Source organism: Erinaceus europaeus, chromosome 3 (genome assembly GCF_950295315.1).
Source record: "Erinaceus europaeus chromosome 3, mEriEur2.1, whole genome shotgun sequence".
Taxonomy (NCBI): domain Eukaryota; kingdom Metazoa; phylum Chordata; class Mammalia; order Eulipotyphla; family Erinaceidae; genus Erinaceus; species Erinaceus europaeus.
The window spans coordinates 180,906,236-180,924,736 of record NC_080164.1 but is presented as its reverse complement, the minus strand read 5'-3'; positions in this window follow the sequence as shown (position 1 = coordinate 180,924,736).

The following is an 18,501-nucleotide window of genomic DNA, read 5'->3' as shown; positions in this document are numbered from 1 at the left end:
AGGATCCCAGTTCGAGCCCTGACTCCCCACCTGCAGGGGAGTTGCTTCACAAGTGGTGAAGCAGGTCTGCAGGTGTCTATCTTTATCTCCCCTTCTCTTTCTTCCCCTCTTCTCTCCATTTCTCTCTGTCCTATCCAACAACAATGACAACAATAATAACTACAACAATAAAACAACAAGAACAACAAAAGGGAACAAATAAATAGAATAATAAAAATTAAAATAAAAAAAGGAGAGTAGGAAGGCCCAGCCTCCCTTCAGAGAGTGGGGCAGTCCTTACCATTGCTGTTTTATAGGGAGAACAAGTTGCTGGTATGGCAGATGAGGGGGCTTATGATGATGTTCTTGATGGAAGTGACCACTGATGGAGAGAGAGAGAAAGAGAGAGAGAGAGAGCTATTAGAGATATATAAAGCAGAGAATTTGCAAAAAAATTAATTAGTAATGAATTATCTATTAGAATCTCATTAAAAAGGACTTCATTTAAAGTTATATTGAATTGGCCAAGTAGGATAAGTTTACCACCTTTATGGAAGGATGGTTATACCCACATTATAACCTAGGATATTTACACCTCCCATTAATATCTGTATTTAAATAGTTCGTTAGATGTGTTTCTGTAGGTCTCAGGAGCAGAAACCTTGAGTCTAAACCCTTGTTCTGCTACTAGCCAGCAATGGTGCTTTGAGCACACTGCCTGCTGCTGAGCCATGGTTTACCTTGAGTTAATTAACAGCCCACAAACTTCATAGGACAGCGACCACCTTAAGGATTCCCTTTGTCCACACTCCTCCACAACCATATTCAGCATCCTCTTCACACCTGCTCTGAAACTTTTTCCTTTCACCACTGACCCACATTTGAACCTCTTACAAAGCAACCTCCCCAAAATATTATGATTTGTCTTTCTGAAAACCCTCTCAAGGAAACGGAATACAAGACACCATTTTCACTTGTCAATGCTGTTTACTGCTCAGAAGAGGAAGTGTAAACCGGATGCTTCCCAGGTAACTTGCCTATGGCTGCAGGTGGACAATGAGATAGCTCTGGACTCCTTGACATTTCATTTTATGCTCCAGGGGCTGCAAGTTCTTTGCTGTAACTGCATGTCAAAATAATAAGTTTTTCTCTTGCTTATTTAAAACAAGCTTCTTAGTTATTGACAATTTAAACCTGCCGTAGCCTTTGAGTTGTGAAGACTGCCTTTTGGTTATAAATTGGAGCATTCTGTCCCTCAAGCAGAAAGTACACACTTAAAATATCTTCAAGGGTGACGACCCAGAATGACTGCTCCAGAGATGGGAGAGCTTGGTCTTTGTGACATCATGCTACTGGTATTCATAGAGTCCCAGAGATGGAAATAGTGAGCATGGACTCTATAAAAAATGATTACTAACCACAAGTTAAATTAAGACATACAAATTAAAGTGTGCATGGGAAACATTTGGTGAGCAAGTACACTTCTGTTTGATTCATTCAAATGAAAACATAGTTGAGCAATGAAGATGCAGAGAGTTCTGGCTGTTTTTCTTTGTAAGATAGCTGGGCTCACACTCCTGATAAAGGGGACAATGAGCTTCCAAAACCCTTCTCCAGACCTTAGTGAGCTGTGCTCGTGACATACTTAGCTGACCTGTCTGAGACTTGCTTATTTTCAAGTAAATGGGACTGAAGCAGAATCTGATGTTGAATTTCTCACTTTGGTTTCTGTTAATATACAATATAATTATCTCTTCCCCTCCCCCTCCCCCTTCCCCCTCCCCCCCTCCCCTCCTCCTCCTCCTCCTCCTCCTCCTCCTCCTCCTCCTTCTTCTTCTTCTTCTTCTTCTTCTTCCCTAACAGGATTATTAGTGGGACTCTGTGCTTACACAACAATTCCATAGTTCTCTGTATTTTTTTTCTTTTCTTTTTCTTCTGATAGAAATAGAAATAAATATGGGGGGAAAGAGAAAATACACCTACAACACTGTCCCACCTCTTGTGAAACTTATCCCCTGAATATTCAGACTGGGAACGAATGATATCAAATCCACAACAACATGTTTACTTACTCAGGTGTTCCATTGCCTGGCCCCGGAATTACCCTTTTTGATTTCAGTTCTATTTAGTTTTTTTATTTTTTTTCCTGTCACTTATTGATATTCTGTTATCTAAAAGAAATCATTTCATATGTTCCTTTAGTCCTCTAATCATAGTTTTCCTTAGTTAAAAAAAAAACAATTAAAACATAGAATTGCAAGTCTACTTCTGTGGTCTGAGGGAGTGCTAGGCAATCATGTAGATTGCCATACATTGTGCTCCAAATTCAACTCCAGTGCCACAGAAAAGATACCAAAGCAACAGAGATGTCCCAAGCACTGTTGTTCTTCTCTGTCTCTGCCTCTCTTTCTATCTCTCTGAATGACAGTGGCCCAGACTGCTGAAACTAGGTATATGGAAGTCTGTTCTACAACAGCAGCAATATCAGCAAAATAAAATCGTTTTTTTTTTGTAAATTTGATATAAAAGTTTCCCAAGGATGGCTTCTGTTGACTTTTCCCTTTTCATCACTCCTGATCATTTTCCTTTCTTTGCATTCTGTAGAGTTTCTGTTTGCAGTTATTAAAGGAACTGGACCATTTAAATAAATACTATAAATAATTAAGTATGGCAATTTTGAAGATTTCTGTTTGTTAGTTCAGTGACTCCTTTGAACAATTAATTATAAAAATATATTTTCCTTGTTATTGTAGCCACTAAAGTTTGCTTTAATGAGAGAAAGAGGGAGAAAGCAGAACTCATCACAATGCTGGCAAAAGGTGGTGCTAGGGATTAAACTTGGGTCCTCCAGAGATCGTGACATGCTAGTCCTGTGTTCTAATACTAGGATATCTTCTTGATCCACTTGTTCATTTGTTTGTTTACTTATATGAATATCTCCTGACTCACAGTAAGCCTTTGTTAATGTCCAGTTATCTCAAATGTCCAGTCTGATACTTTACAGTATTTTCTTGTTCATATTTTAAAGGACAGGCAATACTTGGAGGTTTCTTTTTTATTATTTATTCCCTTTTGTTGTCCTTATTGTTATAGTTATTACTGATGTCTTTGTTGTTGGATAGGACAGAGAGAAATGGAGAGAGGAGGGGAAGACAGAGAGGAGGAGAGAAAGACAGACACCTGCAGACCTGCTTCACAACTTGTAAAGCGACTCCCCTGCAAGTGGGGAGATGGGGGATCCTTACTCCGGTCCTTGTGCTTTGTACCTCGTGAGCTTAACCCGTCTGACTCCCTACTTGGAGGTTCTTAAACCTCCAATTTCACTGATGTCAATGTAGCCATACAATGCTCCATATGTCCTAAGCATCTGATGTCAATCATGATAAAAATATAAATAAAATAAAAAGAACGTGAATGCTTTTAACATAAAAGAACAAGCATTTGCATAATTTATTCATTTTCCTTATCTGGTGGCTAAAGCATGTTGGCATGTCAACCTAGAAATATCTATGATAGTTATTTTCCTTAAGGAACACCTACCTCATTAATCTATCACTGGCTATTTTATCTCAACAGAAAGGAAGATAGAAAGAAAAAAAGAGCAACCAGAGAATACATTAATCTTTCAACCCAGTTGCTCTTGCCAGTTAATTGGTTCCTTCATTCATCCCATCAGTATTAGGAAGATCTGGATCACGCTCTTCAAAATGCTGCTGACCCACATGTATCTTCTCTTCTGTTGAAGATGTGTGCATAGTAATATAATTGCAGTCTTTTACTACTAATAATGGTACATATGTACAAATTGTTCTGCAAATGAAAAGATTTTGATGAGGCCTATTTAGGTGGAAGAGGATATTTCCAGGATGGCAATAGGATTGTAGGCAAAAGTGTTAAGATGACACAGGACTCTGACAGAAGAGCTAAATTAGGAGAAAATGACATCAACATACTTTCATGAATTAAGAAATAGTGAAATTATATTTTTGACCAACGTCATTTAATTCTTCCAAACCAATGGTATTGTTTGGGACAAATAAATAGAAACTGCCAGGAGCCATTTCTCTGCTTGATAGATGATAAGCTTTGAGACAACGGAAGCCCTCGAGACAAGTTTCATTTCCCCTGGGCAGGCCATTTTCCCCTCAGGTAGACCATTTACCAGAAACAGTGACACAACACATAGTTGTGGTAGCAAACGTGATTTCATCCATTGTATGTTGCAAGGAACATTCCCCCTTTGAAGATTGCTCCCCATCCTCCTCTTCCAGCACTTCCCCCCTCCTTCCCCAAAAGCCTTATAATGCTTGTGTTCACAATAAAATTTACAGCTTGATCAGAAACTTGACTTGCTGTCATTCTCTCGTGTCTCATGTTCCTTCATTTCAGGTTTCATTGGGTTCCTAGCCCCTGTTCACCGCCCTGCTGGTCGGGGCATTCTGGCGCCCGGAACGTGGGGCAAAGAAGCCTTCTGGACCTAGAAACTCCGCTGATCGAGAGGGTAGGCCTACCCGAATTCACTGAGTCACCGCGGCCCGAGGGAGGTAACACAAAGACTCGCATAGATCGCCACGGAGATACCCAACCGTAAGTCGCATCTGGAGGAGAGTGTCACAGCGGCTGAGGTAAGCAATACCATGGGACATGAATTCAGCAAACTATTTATTCATTAAAGGACTCAAGGAGTCACTCAAGACACGAAGAAATAGGGTTAAAGAAAAAGAATTATAGAAGTTTTTAGATTATATTAAAAATATTTGCCCCTGGTTCCCCCAGGAAGGCACTATATATGAGAAACGTTGGAGAATTGTTGACTGTCTTAACGATCACTATCAGTCTTTTGGTCCTGAATGTATACCTGTTTCTGCCTTTTGTTACTGGAATTTAATTAATGATATCTTAAAAATCTATAATAACCACCCTGATATTAAAAACCTTATTACAGAGGGTGAAAAGGTCCTCCGGCAACTTTCTAGTCCGCCGTCCAGGACAAAGTCCCCATCCCCATGCCCTTCTGTGATTATTGATCTTGATCCCCCAGTACCCAGTCAAAATAAATGCCTCCCAGCACCCATTGAAAGTAAAAGCCCTGTTCCCCTCCCTACAGGTTCCACCTCACTCACTAAAGTTCCCTCCATTGACCCTCCTATTGCTAATTCACATGAGAATGAAACCCAGCATTCTTTGCCCACCTCTGTCCAGTTTTACAAAACCCTCCCTCTCCTGAAGCACTTCCCATGGAGAATGAGGCTTTGCTAGAAAAAGAGACTGCCAGATACTACAATCCTGATTGGTGTCCTCCTCCCTTTAATTCCCCTCCCTATATCCGTGCCCCTGCTCTCCAGCCTGACCCTCTCCTTGACAACCCCTCCGTCAGGAGGGCACGCTCAGGGGCCCTTACAGGAATTTCCACTCTCTGCAAGGTCCTTGCTGACCGGAGAGAGCAGCTTCAATTAATGAAAGAAATAGCTGCAGTCACAGAAGAGCTTACATTTTTAGTCTCACCAAAAAACCCAATCCCTAAAGCTAAAACTAAACCATCCAAATCAAAACCGGTTTTGGCTTTCCCTGTTACTTGGAGCCAGGCTCAAACTGGTTAACCCTAACCCCTAGGCTCTTCCTTGTCCAGACTGCCTCCCTACACCACCGTCCCTCCGTTTTGTGCTCTGGTCCTTGACTTGGCCAATAATACTGATTAAACCACCAAGGCTAAAACTCAACTAGCACGAAAAACAGCTTCCCTTAGAAAATTAGTAGAAAAAAAAAAAAAAAGAGAACATTTACAATTAGTTAAAGAACTGTGGGCTCTTGATTTGGCATTATCTTAAAACTAGTCAGCCAAAAAAGATCCAGCTTTTTTCCCTCTACTCTCAGAAAGCTTAAAACCAGTTCTGAGTGAGATATTATCTGGCTAACAAGCTATTCCTTAGAGAAAGAATGAAATCAATCAAACAAGATGTTCTCTTTAACTTAAAAGCTATTAATCAGAAAACCAGTACACACTTTAGATAGAAATTTAATTATTTGTTTCTTTAAAACTGTAAAATGTACCTTAGCCACAAACGCCCCTCCTGGGTAGATAGGCTGTGAGTTAGGAATCCAAAAACCAAAGCAGTTTTTCAAAGGGAAAATTTTTCTCTTCACCAAAATATATGTTTTAAGTCTGTGCTAACCTTGTTTTCATTAATGTGTGTTAACCCCTAAGTAACTAAAGTTTGTTTTAAGTTTTAAATAAGATTTAGTTAAGCTAAATGTGGTTTTAAAGATCCAGACTCATAGAGTTGGCACACCTTTACCATAGTAAAATATAGGACAGTTTTGTCCTTCTGATAGCTAATATCAACATCAATTCATTAGTTAAAAGATTTTCTGAGATATCTAGGCATGGTAAAATGCCTCTGTAGTCTCTCTCACTCTTGTGAAAATTGCAGATATTACCAGCACCCCAATATCAACTGCCACTGTTTGTTAATTTAATTCCATGCTTGAACTGACTTTCTAATAACCCAGTCAGTGTAGAGCAGTGGCCTTGCTAGGAAAAAAAGGGTTAAACGTGCTATTCCTGGCCTGATAAAAAATTTTTTATTCAACAGATGTGATACAACAAAATTATTTAGTGTAAAATGGTCATCTAAAAGAAATGTTAACAGTAAAAAATTATTTTAACATTTCAGCTATAAGGTTTATCTTAGCTTTTTAAGTTACCTATCCAAATCAAAGTGAAAGATCAATTAAGTTGTGTACCCACCCTTGTTCATAGCTGCCCTAAGGGTGTGATAGCTTTGTGATAAACAAAGGCCCTAGCAAGCAAAGTTTAACATTTTACTTAAAACTGTTTTTAAGACTGGCTTGGGTTAGTAAAAGATAACACAATAGTTATATTAATTATTTACATGTCAGAGGCTTTTGCTCTGGTTTTCCTCTTTATATTTTTCTGCTTTTAAAAATTATCTGGTTTTAAGACACTGCCAGAGGTTTATTCTTGATAAATTAATGTAATAAATGGTGTTTTTGGTCTGATAAAAGATTTGTTTTGGCAAATCCTGATTTAACAAAATTAATATTTTAAATATTTAAACTATGAGGTTTTATTTTAGCCTTTTAAGTCGCCATATTAGAGTTCTAAGGAACAAAATCTATTAAGAGTTTTATATCTATGCTTACTCATGATAGCCTTGTGATGAGTAAAGATCTTAGTAAACTAAAGGTATAATAGTGTGCTTAAACTGTCTAATCAGTTTAAAATAATGCTAAAAAATGGTAAATATTTTATCATGTCAACACATTAGGTATTGACTTTCTATAACATATTGGTATATTCTAATAAAGAGCCTTCTAAAATCATAGAAAAAACTCAAGTCAATTCTAACAATTAGATCATCAATTAACTTGGTACAAGTTCTCTCCCTAAGTAAATAATTATAGGTACATCTGCACATGAAGAACTGACTGCTCATATGGTAAGATTTAAAACTAAACATTTTTAATTTTTTATTTATGGGTGTGTGATGACTCCTAAAGTCACTCATATCCTAAAATTTTTTATCATTTTTTTACAAGCCTCTTAAAAATTTTAACACTTGACCTGCCATAGTAAGAGCACTTTACTGGCTCCTGCATTATTTAATTAAGATCTTGCTATTCAGACTTTTAAGATTAATCTCCATTGATAAAAGCCAATGCTCTCTGACAGATTGATGTAATTCACCTGCCCATGTTTAGTAAACAAAAAAAACTTTTTTTTCTCAGTTGATATTTTTTCTAAATTTATGTGGGCTACAGCTCAAACAAGAAAAACTAAAACCCTTACGCTTAATTAATAATAAAAAAAGGAAGGGAAATGCACCCCCCAGTATTCAGTTGGCTAAAGTGTCAATGAAGTAACATACTAAACCTTTTTTATATTTACAAAAATTCTAATTGTCCATTTATTATATCTCATTGATAAAGCCATCCACTTTTCCAGTCATAGAGACATATTCTTTTTCTCTTTTTTCAACACTGGATGTCCATGTTTGTTTTCCTTTTATTATGGTGGATGACATTGCTCTTGCAAAATCCACAGAGTCCCTGTTGGCAAGTCCTTACCACAAAGGACACCATGGCATTATATAGTCCAGCTAACCTCAACAGCTTATCCAAGTCTTCTCTTTCTGCTGACCTACCACTGCTGACTTCATCTTTGCATGCTTATTGACTGCTCACTTTTCTCAAAATATTCCTCGATGTTCAAGGAACCTCACCTTGACTTCTAATGTGTATGCACCTCCTCTGTGTTTTGGTACAACACCATCCTATATTTTCATGTCAATTCTTCTCTACCTGGTCCTTGCCTCCTAGTTTTGCTTGTTCCACAGCTGACCAGAAGAAGAAAATTTCATCAGTTGGCGCTGACCAGACCAGACGTGCTGTGTTTCTTCCCCTGGACATCACATCCACTGACTGCTTCCCTTAGACTTGCTGGTGGCATGCTAGGACACTCTATATATTCCTCCCATAAATTTTCTGACAAATTACAACAGGTTATAGACTCCACCACAAATAGTCTTGAGTCACAACAGAGCCCCCTATGAGACCCTTATTAGTCTTTTGTTAATGATTACCTTAAGACCCTTTATTTTTAATAAGATTACTGATTTTATAAAACGGCAGATTGACTCCTTGGCATCAAAACCTTTGCAAATACATTATCACAGACTTGATTTGGCTGACAGAGGCCTGGGTAAACCTGAGGATGACAGACCCCCTTTTTGGATGGCATAAAACTCAGAATTATGCATGGAGACATCCAACCTTGGCAGGGCAAGGACACCAGTAAGGGGTGTAAGGCAAAGCACTGCAGGGGGAGGACCCTATTGTCCGCCTGAGTCCCCCGTGAAGCAAACCTGATTTGCATGGAGGTTGGTGTCAGCAACAAAAATTGTTTCCCTAGAAACTGTGGCTCTGCCTCCCCTCCCCCAAAAGACACCAAGAGCCTTATAAGATGTGGGAAGGTTGGTTTTGCACCCACCCCGCGGGAGGAATCAGGTCAATACTTCCCTCCTCTGGTTACGCCCACCAAACCTGCTGTTAGGGTCTCTGCTCCTCACCCCCATTGCCTGCCTCAATTTTAAAATTATAACAAAGGGAGGATATGCCAGGAGCCATTTCTCTGCTTGATAGATGATAAGCTTTGAGACAATGGAAGCCCTCGAGACAAATTTCATTTCCCCTGGGCAGGTCATTTTCCCCTCAGGTAGACCATTTACCAGAAACAGTGACACAACACATAGTTGTGGTAGCAAACGTGATTTCATCCATTGTATGTTGCAAGGAACATTCCCCCTTTGAAGATTGCTCCCCATCCTCCTCCTCCAGCACTTCCCCCCTCCTTCCCCAAAAGCCTTATAATGCCTGTGTTCACAATAAAATTTACAGCTTGATCAGAAACTTGACTTGCTGTCATTCTCTCGTGTATCATGTTCCTTCATTTCAGGTTTCATTGGGTTCCTAGCCCCTGTTCACCGCCCTGCTGGTCGGGGCAAGAAACTTACAAGGAATGTAAGTATAATGCATTTTTCTCTCTTCTTACTATAATACCACTCCAAACACTTCATGTCTTCATATGTAGCATAGAACAAACTTTTCACATTACCTTGTATTGTGTATGTGCACATCTATGATTTTTTAAAATATTTTATTTATTTTCCTTTTCTGTTACCCTTGCTGTTATTATTATTGTTGTTGTTGATGTTATTGTTACCAGATAGGACAGAGAGAAATGGAGAGAGGAGGGAAAGGCAGAGATGGGGAGAGAAAGACAGACACATGTACACATGCCTCACCACTTGTGAAGCAACCCCCCTGCAGGTGGGGAGCTGGGGGATTGAACCGGGATCCTTACTCCGGTCCTCGAGTTTTACTCCATGTGTGCTTAACTCGCTGCGCTACAGCCCGACCCCCACATCTATGATTCTTAATAGATACAGAGAGACAACAACACTGCAGCACTAGTCTTTCAGCTTCCTTCAGTGTGCTGGGACACAAAGATGGATAGGATAGGGTGAGGTAGGACAGGACAGGACAGGATAGGATATAGGACAGGATAGCTTAGGATATAGGGTATACGGTATAGGATATAGGACACAGGATATAGGATATAGGATATAGGGTATAGGGTATAGGGCATAGGATATAGGATGAGATGGGACAAGATGGGACGGGACGGGATGGGACGGGACGGGATGGGATGGGATGGGATGGGATGGGAAAGAAAGGAAAGGAAAGGAAAGGAAAGGAAAGGAAAGGAAAGGAAAGGAAAGGAAAGGGAAGGGAAGGGAAGGGAAGGGAAGGGAAGGGAAGGAAAAGAAATGAAAAAGGGAGAATCAGAGTATGACCTGGTAATATAAGATACTAGATATAAAACTTAGGACTTTATACTTGAAAGTTCAGTGTTCTATTTACTGAACTACCTTCTGGATTTCCCTATGTTTTAAAAAAAACTTATCCCATATTTATTCTTAATGTACAATGTGCAAAAGCCAGATTCATCAAGTGAAATCTTAAATGAAAAAAATTGCTTAAACTGACAATACTATCATCTATTTTTTTAAATCCAGATCGTGCCCTAGATTTCTTCGGAAGATATTGTTCTACTTCACAGAACTCATTGGCCAATTTTTTAGCTTTAATTTTTATTTATTTTTTATTTATAAAATGGAAACATTGACAAGACCATAGGATATGAGGGGTACATTTCCACATATTGCTCTTCCCCAGAGCTCCATATCCCATCCCCTCCCTTGATAGCTTTCCTATTCTTTATCCTTCTAGGAGTATGGACCCAAGGTCATTATGGGGTGCAGAAGGTGGAAGGTCTGACTTCTGTAACTGATTCTCCACTGAACATGGGCATTGGCAGGTTGATCTATACTCCCAGCCTGTCTCTTTTGTTCCCTAGTGGGACAGGGATCTGGTGAGGTGAAGCTCCAAGACACATAGTGGGGCTCAAGAGAAAATTCAAGTGAACTATTTGACATGTGCCATAGTTAATCATAAAATAAGTCATCAATTGTTACTAGATATGGGCTTAGTTTCACATGCACACAATTAAAAGAAATATACACACATAAATTCAGAGATTGTACATAAGAATCTTCTACTCTCCAAAGGCTCTAGTTATCTATAAGCCCAGCAGCAAACTACTAGGACCATCTAATTGTCCCAAAGGTTTTGCTTTGTTTTTTAAACACTGAAATTCCAGTCTGTTTCTCACCACCGTTGTGTATCTCTCTTCATAGAAGATTTACTAGTCAAGTAAACTGCTCTTTCATCTATGGCTAAAGAGACCAAAAATTAAAGATTAATGATTAAATATTCATTTTTTCAAGAAAATATTACTCACTCCTCAGAAACAAAATAAATTCCTACATACTTGATGTGAAAACCAAACAAAATGTTTCTGTGAAACTTCATGTAAACCCAAGTCTCACAAATAAATAAAGCATATGAAAGTCTATTACTGGAACATGAATTAGTTAAATCAAAAACAACTTAATATTCTAAATCAAAAAAGACAAACACTTTAGCTGGGCTTATTGTTGAATGACAATAGATTAAACAGAACTGCTATAAATATGCTAAGTGAAAAAGAAATGACCAGTGTATCAAAATTATTTACTGAAGGCATTCTATAAAATTTACTTCTGAGGACAACAGAAATTATGGAAACTAAATTGAAACAAGCATTTGTAATGTAAATTTATTCAGAAATACAATTGTTCAACATGTTGAAGAAAATGGTAAAAAAAAAAATCCAGAACAGTAGTTATTTTTATTTTTTAAGACACATTTATTCATTTTTATGAGAGATAGAAGCCAGAACATTGTTCAGTTCTGGCATATTGATTCAGAGGGCTGGACCTGAACTTTCAGCCATATAATACTTGTGTACCATCATTATCTCCCTAGTCCCTAGCCATATCCATACGCACAATTTTTATGTGACCAACAGACCTCATATGTGGTGTTCATGATAAACACACATCCTAAAATAATTTCTTTTGAGATGTTGAAATCTTGAACTTAGTCAAGTTTGAATTGGTACGGAATCGACCTTCTCGTGGTGCATCCCGTGAGTACCCATTCATTGGGGAAACTGAGGATCCTTCCTAGCCGACTGAATCCACATGGATCCCAGTCACTTTCAAAGCCAGCAGCAAGCAGCTCCTGACAGCTTTCAACCTGACGCTGTTGACTGGCTACGGAAGAAGGGCAAATGCTAGAAGAAGAAGAATAGAATCCCAGTGGAGGGAGAGAGGAGGACGAGGTGGAGAAGTGAAAGGGAGAGGGAGAGAATGAGGATGAGGATGAGGATGAGGATGAGGATGAGGATGAGGATGAGGATGAGGGAGAGGGAAAGGATGAGGGAGAGGAGCAGAGGGAGGGGAAAGAAAATGAGAATAGCACAAACCTTCCTTTACTGCATTAGGAGCCAAGTTTCAACCTGGATTACACATAGGACAAAGCAAAGCCTCACGCTAGCAAACTGAGCTATTTTGCCAGCTTCAATGATATAATTTTAAAATTTTATTGCATTTATTTTTCCAGCAGAGTTATTATTCAGGCTTATTTGTGATCTAGTGACTTCTCTTCCTTTCTCCCATCCCTCCTTCCCCTTGTTTCTCCTCTCCCCTCCCCTCCCCTCCCGTCCCCTCCCCTCCCTTCTCCTCCCCTCCCCTCCCCTCCTCTCCTCTCCTCTCTTCCCATCCCCTCCCCTTCCTTCTCCTCCCCTCTCCTCCCCTCTCCTCTCCCCTCTCCTCCCCTCTCCTCTCCCCTCTCCTCTCCCTTCCCCTCCCCTCCCCTCCCCTCTTCTCCTACCCTCTCCTCTCCTCTCCTCCCATCCCCTCCCCTCCTTTCTCCTCCCCTCCATGCCCCTCCCCTCCCTGCCCCTCCCCTCCCCTCTCCTCTCCTCTCCTCTCCTCTCCTCTCTTCCCATCCCCTCTCTTTCCTTCTCCTCCCCTCTCCTCTCCCCTCTCCTCCCCTCTCCTCTCCCCTCTCCTCTCCCCTCCCCTCCCCTCCCCTCTTCTCCTACCCTCTCCTCTCCTCCCATCCCCTCCCCTCCTTTCTCCTCCCCTCCCTGCCCCTCCCCTCCCCTCCCCTCTCCTCTCCTCTCCTCTCCTCTCCTCTCCTCTCCTCTCCTCTCATTATCTCCTCCCCTCTCCTCTCCTCCCCTCTCCTCTCCTCTCCTCTCCTCTCCTCTCCTCTCCTCTCCTCTCCTCCTCTCCTCTTCTCTCCTGTCCTGTCCTCTCCTCTCCTGTCCTCTCCTCCCTTCTCCTCTCCTGCTTTCTCCTCTCCTTATGTCCTCTCCTCTCCTCCCCTCTCCTCTTCTTTCTCTTTTTGGTAGTGATGAAGAAAAATAGGAGGAGGGGCATAAAGTTTTACTCCTTCCTACAAGGACTGGGGGCGTTGAATCTGAGTTCTTGAGTATGGTAACATGTACTCTACCCATTGCTCCACTACCCAGTCTGCAGATAACAGATGATATCTTTATACTAAACAAACACTTATTTTGACAGATTTAAAAAGTCCCTGATAATCACCTATGTTAAAGTATTTCATATGGTCCCTGGAAAACCATGTAGTAAGAGCCATGTTTGATGAATTAAATATACATTTCATCTGTCATAGACTTTATCTAGACAGCTCAATAATAAAAATGCTGAGATAAGTTTTGATTTGTTAAAAGAAATTTACTTGTTCATGCCAACCTAGAAAAAACTCACAGCCATTGGTTCATCTATAAAGATCAATTACAAATGTTTATTTGATATTAGAGACAATGAAACTCACTGAATATTTTATATTCAAATAATATGGAACTAAATAACTGAGGATGTTTTGAAATACTCTGATTAGTTTCATTTATTTATTCTGAAATTTAATTTCTCCCTTTCTAGAGTCAAATATAAGCAAAGAAAGAAAAATACAAAACCAAATGGAAAGGCAAGTGATCTGTTGTGATACAGCATGGACGCTCAGAATAGGAAGGTGGACACAGTTAGCATGTGGCTGAAGTCAGGATGAGAAACGGATGTAAATAAACCCAGTTACTTAACTTGCACGTACCCAAAAGTCAGACCCCTTCTTTGACTGAGCTCTCTTGTTGCTGTAGCTGCCGGTGGTTCCTGAAGTTGGTTTGCCCAGCTCCCAGTTTTCCTAGACATTCACCCTGTCATAGCTGCTTCTCCCCAGTCTTGGTCACACGTGAATTTAAACCTTGGTAATTAACCTTTATCATGGATCTGGCCTATTTTTTTTTTCTGGGCCTCAATGTGGAACCTTTCTTTCTTTCTTTCTTTCTTTCTTTCTTTCTTTCTTTCTTTCTTTCTTGTTTCTTTTATTTATAAAACAGAAGCATTGACAAAACCATAGTATAAGAGGGGTCCAACTCCACACAATTCCCACCACCAGATCTCTGATCCCATCCCCTTCCCTGACAACTTTCCCATTTCTTATCCCTTTTTTTCCCTCAGATCCTTCTCCTGCTTGAATGAGTTCCAAATTGGCTTCTCAGAACCCGGCATGCTGCTTCTGACCTGAACACATGAACTGAACTTTTGGTAACTAACTCATGGATTCATGGGCCTGGCATACTCTTAACCTCTGCTGACAACTGCTTATTTTGCTATACCTAGAATATACCATTTTGTACTGTTAAACTGTTGGAATAAGATCTTTGATTATTTAAACTTATGCCCAATTATACTACTGCAAAGTCCTTTATTTTAAAATTTCAATAATAATCCAAATAAAGCAGAAGACCATGATATCCCAAAGACTTAACATTGTGTTGTTATTGTTGTTGTTATTATTATTATTATTATCATTATGCCCATTAGAGAAGCTATCACAGGGTTGAAACTGCTCAGTTCATTTAATTAATAACACTTCTGCAGAGATTCTGTACTACTGATCCACTGAATCAAGCCTTTCTTCTATGTTGGTTCATGAATTTCTTAAAATTAGTTCAGAAACCAGATCAGTTCTTGCTCTCATTTCTGAAAGAAGTTTATATCTCAATAAGTGAAGTACCTGATTCAGGATCACACTATTGATACAGTATGACTGGTCTTGAACCTGGTCACTGGCTTGTAGTCTTGACTTCTCACTGCCTTGCATTGTGTGAATTCTCATGAAGTTTAAGATAGGAGATGGATCTACTTGTACAAGTTAACAGGGGAATTTAGTCTAATGTAATTCAAATGAATTCTATAATTTCCTCACTGGGATTCAAATAATTTCTCTTATTTTCTATTTGCCCTAGTCATAGTTGTTTTTTGTTTGTTTTTTCCCTCAAGGGTTATTGTTGGGGCTCCATGCTTGCACTATGAATCCACTGCTCCTAGTGACCACTTTCTTTTTCCCTATTGGATATGACAGAGAGAAATTGAGACATATGGGGGAGATAGAAAGGGAAAGAGAGAGAGAAAGATAAAACTCTGCAGACCTGTTTTACCACTTGTGAGGTGACCCTCCTGCAGGTGGGGAGCTGAGGACTCGAAACAGGATCCCTGCAGGAATCCTTGCACTTTGTGTACTATGTGCACTTAATTTAGTGCAGCACCATCTGGCCCTCCATTACATTAATGTTTTTGTTTTTAAATCAGATTAAAAAGTTAGGATTCCATCCTAACTTTCCTGGGTATGACTTCACCAACGTGTTCCAAAGTTTCAGCTCTCCAGAGGCTGAATCCACTAGGGAAATATAGAAGCAGACTGCTCAGTTCTGACTTATTGTAGTAGAAGGGGTTGACTTTGTGACCTCAGAGCCTCAAGCATGCAAGTCTTTTGTACAAACATTATGCTACTTCTCCCTCCCCATTCATAGTGTTAAGTATGCCTTTCAATGTACCCAGAAAAATCTATTCTTTCATAAACACAGTCAGATTGATTGTATATTTACATAAAATAATCATATTTCCCCCCAGTGCTGGAACCTTAGGGTGGGGCCCACTTTCCTGCATGCTGCTCTCAATTCAAATCAAATAATATTGCATCTGCGGATCACAACCCAATCAACACAACGAGTGCCACCCCAGCATGCTTCACTTCAGACTGTGTCCAGAGACATCAGGTGTGGAATGACAACCCTTCAGCTTCATCACTAGGGTGAGACCTTTCCTTTCATAGTATTCTCTAATTCCATTCCAGGAGGTCCACTCCCCAATAAAGTCCCCAAACCTAGATATAGTCCAGGTCCCCTGAGATAGAGCCTATGCTCACACGTGCCCATAAACTAGGGGAAAATTATGTATCTGAAAGCAGAAGTACACAAGAGCCTTCAGGGAATACCTCCCAACACTTCATCTGCACTATTCCAGCCTTTAGGTCCATGGTTGTTCAACAATTTATTTGGCTTTGTATGTTAACTCTCTTTTCAACCACCAAGTTCTGGATGCCAGCATGATGCCAACCAGACTTCCCTGGACAGACAACCCCACCAATGTGTCCTGTAGCTCCGCTTCTCCAGAGACCCACCCTACTAGGGAAAGAGAGAGGCAGACTGGGAGTATGGACCGACCAGTCAACGCCCATGTTCAGTGGGGAAGCAATTACAGAAGCCAGACTATCCACCTTCTGCAACTCACAATGACCCTGGGTCCATACTTCCAGAGGGATAGAGAATGGGAAAGCTATCAGGGGAGTGGATGGGATATGGAGATCGGGTGGTGGGAATTGTGTGGAACTGTACCCCTCTTATCTTATGGTTTTGTTAATGTCCCCTTTCTTACATAAAAAATATATAAAAATAAAAAAATCATTATGTGAAAAATTATTATCCAGACATGTGTAAGACTAGTATTTGTGGTGAAACACAGATAACATATGAATAACAATATCATTTTATGTTCTTTTTTTTTTTCCCTTTTGCCTCCAGGGTTATTTCTGGGGCTTGGTGCCTGCACTATGAATCCACTGCTCCAGGAGGCCACTTTTCCCCCATTTTGTTGCCCTTATTGTAGTTGTTATATATAGCTAGCTGTTGTTGTTGGGTGGAGAAGAGAGAAATCGAGAGAGGAAGGGAAAACAGAGAAGAGAGAGAAAGATAAACACCTTCAGACTTGCTTCACCGCTTATGAAGCAACCTCCTCTGCAGGTGGGGAGCCAGGGGCTCCAGCCAGGAACCCTACCTATGCCAGTCCTTGCACTTTGCGTGCGCCATGTGTGCTTAACGGCTGCACTACCCCCGGCCCTCCATTTTATCTTCTCTTAAATACTTTTCTTGTGTGGAGGTGAACCTAGGCCTTATGCATACATAATTTCACCACAAGATCAGTGATTTTTGCATCCTTTTTATTTCAGAGATAGAGAGAAGGAAAGAAAACATAGGCAATGGAAGAGCCCACAGTGTTATTAGGGTATTCTAATGGAATCTAGTGTTCTAAATATCTCTTACTAACTCCCATGGGGTGCTGGAATTTAAACCTACGCTGTGCGTATAGGAATGATATTTCTCTATCTGGTGAGATATCTTCTAATTTTTTATTTTCTCTTTATTACCACTGACCCCCAAGCTCCCAAAGGTCTACATAAAAAATATGGAGTATAAAAAATATGGAATAAACTATCTATGTATATTTAGTAGATGTAAGTATGTAGACACACACAGATATATAAATATACATATATACACTATATATAAAAGGGCTAGGTTGTGAATATTTTTTTTTCAAAGCATTTCTTATTAAAGCATAGAAACTATAGTCCAGACTATAGTGCTGTTCCTCCAAAGTATAGCAAATACAAAGGGCTAAGAGTGATAAGGATATTAAAGAAGGATAAAAATGGGAACAGGCAATAGAACAGTGGGTTAAGCACACATGGCACAAAATACACTGACAGGCTTAGGGATCCCAGTTCGAGCCCCTGGCTCCCCACCTGCAGGTGGTTCACTTCACAGGTGGTGGAGCAAGTCTGCAGGTATCTATATTTCTCTCCTCCTCTCTGCCTTCCCCTCCTCTCGATTTATCTCTGTCCTATACAATAATAACAACAATGATGGCAACAAAAAAGGGTAAAAATTACCTCCAGGAGCAGTGGATTCAAGTGCAAGCACTGAGCCCAGCCCTGAAGGGGAAAAAAAATAAATAAATAGAAGGATAAAAATGTATGAGGCAAGAGAAAGAAAAGACAATGGAATTCAAGAGGAATTTTGTTTGGGTTGCAAGGTACAAAAGAAAAAGACATATGTTTAGCCAACAGGCACAAGAAAAATACTTGTCATTACTTATTATCATGGAAATAAAATTCAAGGCTTTGCTGAAATATCATCTCGAACCTGTGAGAACGTCCTCTATCAAGAAGGCCTGAAGCAAGAATAGTGGTGAGCAAGTGAACAAAAAGGAACCATTATAGACTCTTGGTGGGACTGTAAATTGGTCTACCCTCTATGAAATACAACTGGAGATTTCCTTCAAAAAAGTCAAAATACTACATCTGGGGAGGTGGCTCAGGGAGTAGTGTACAAAATTTGCACAGAGA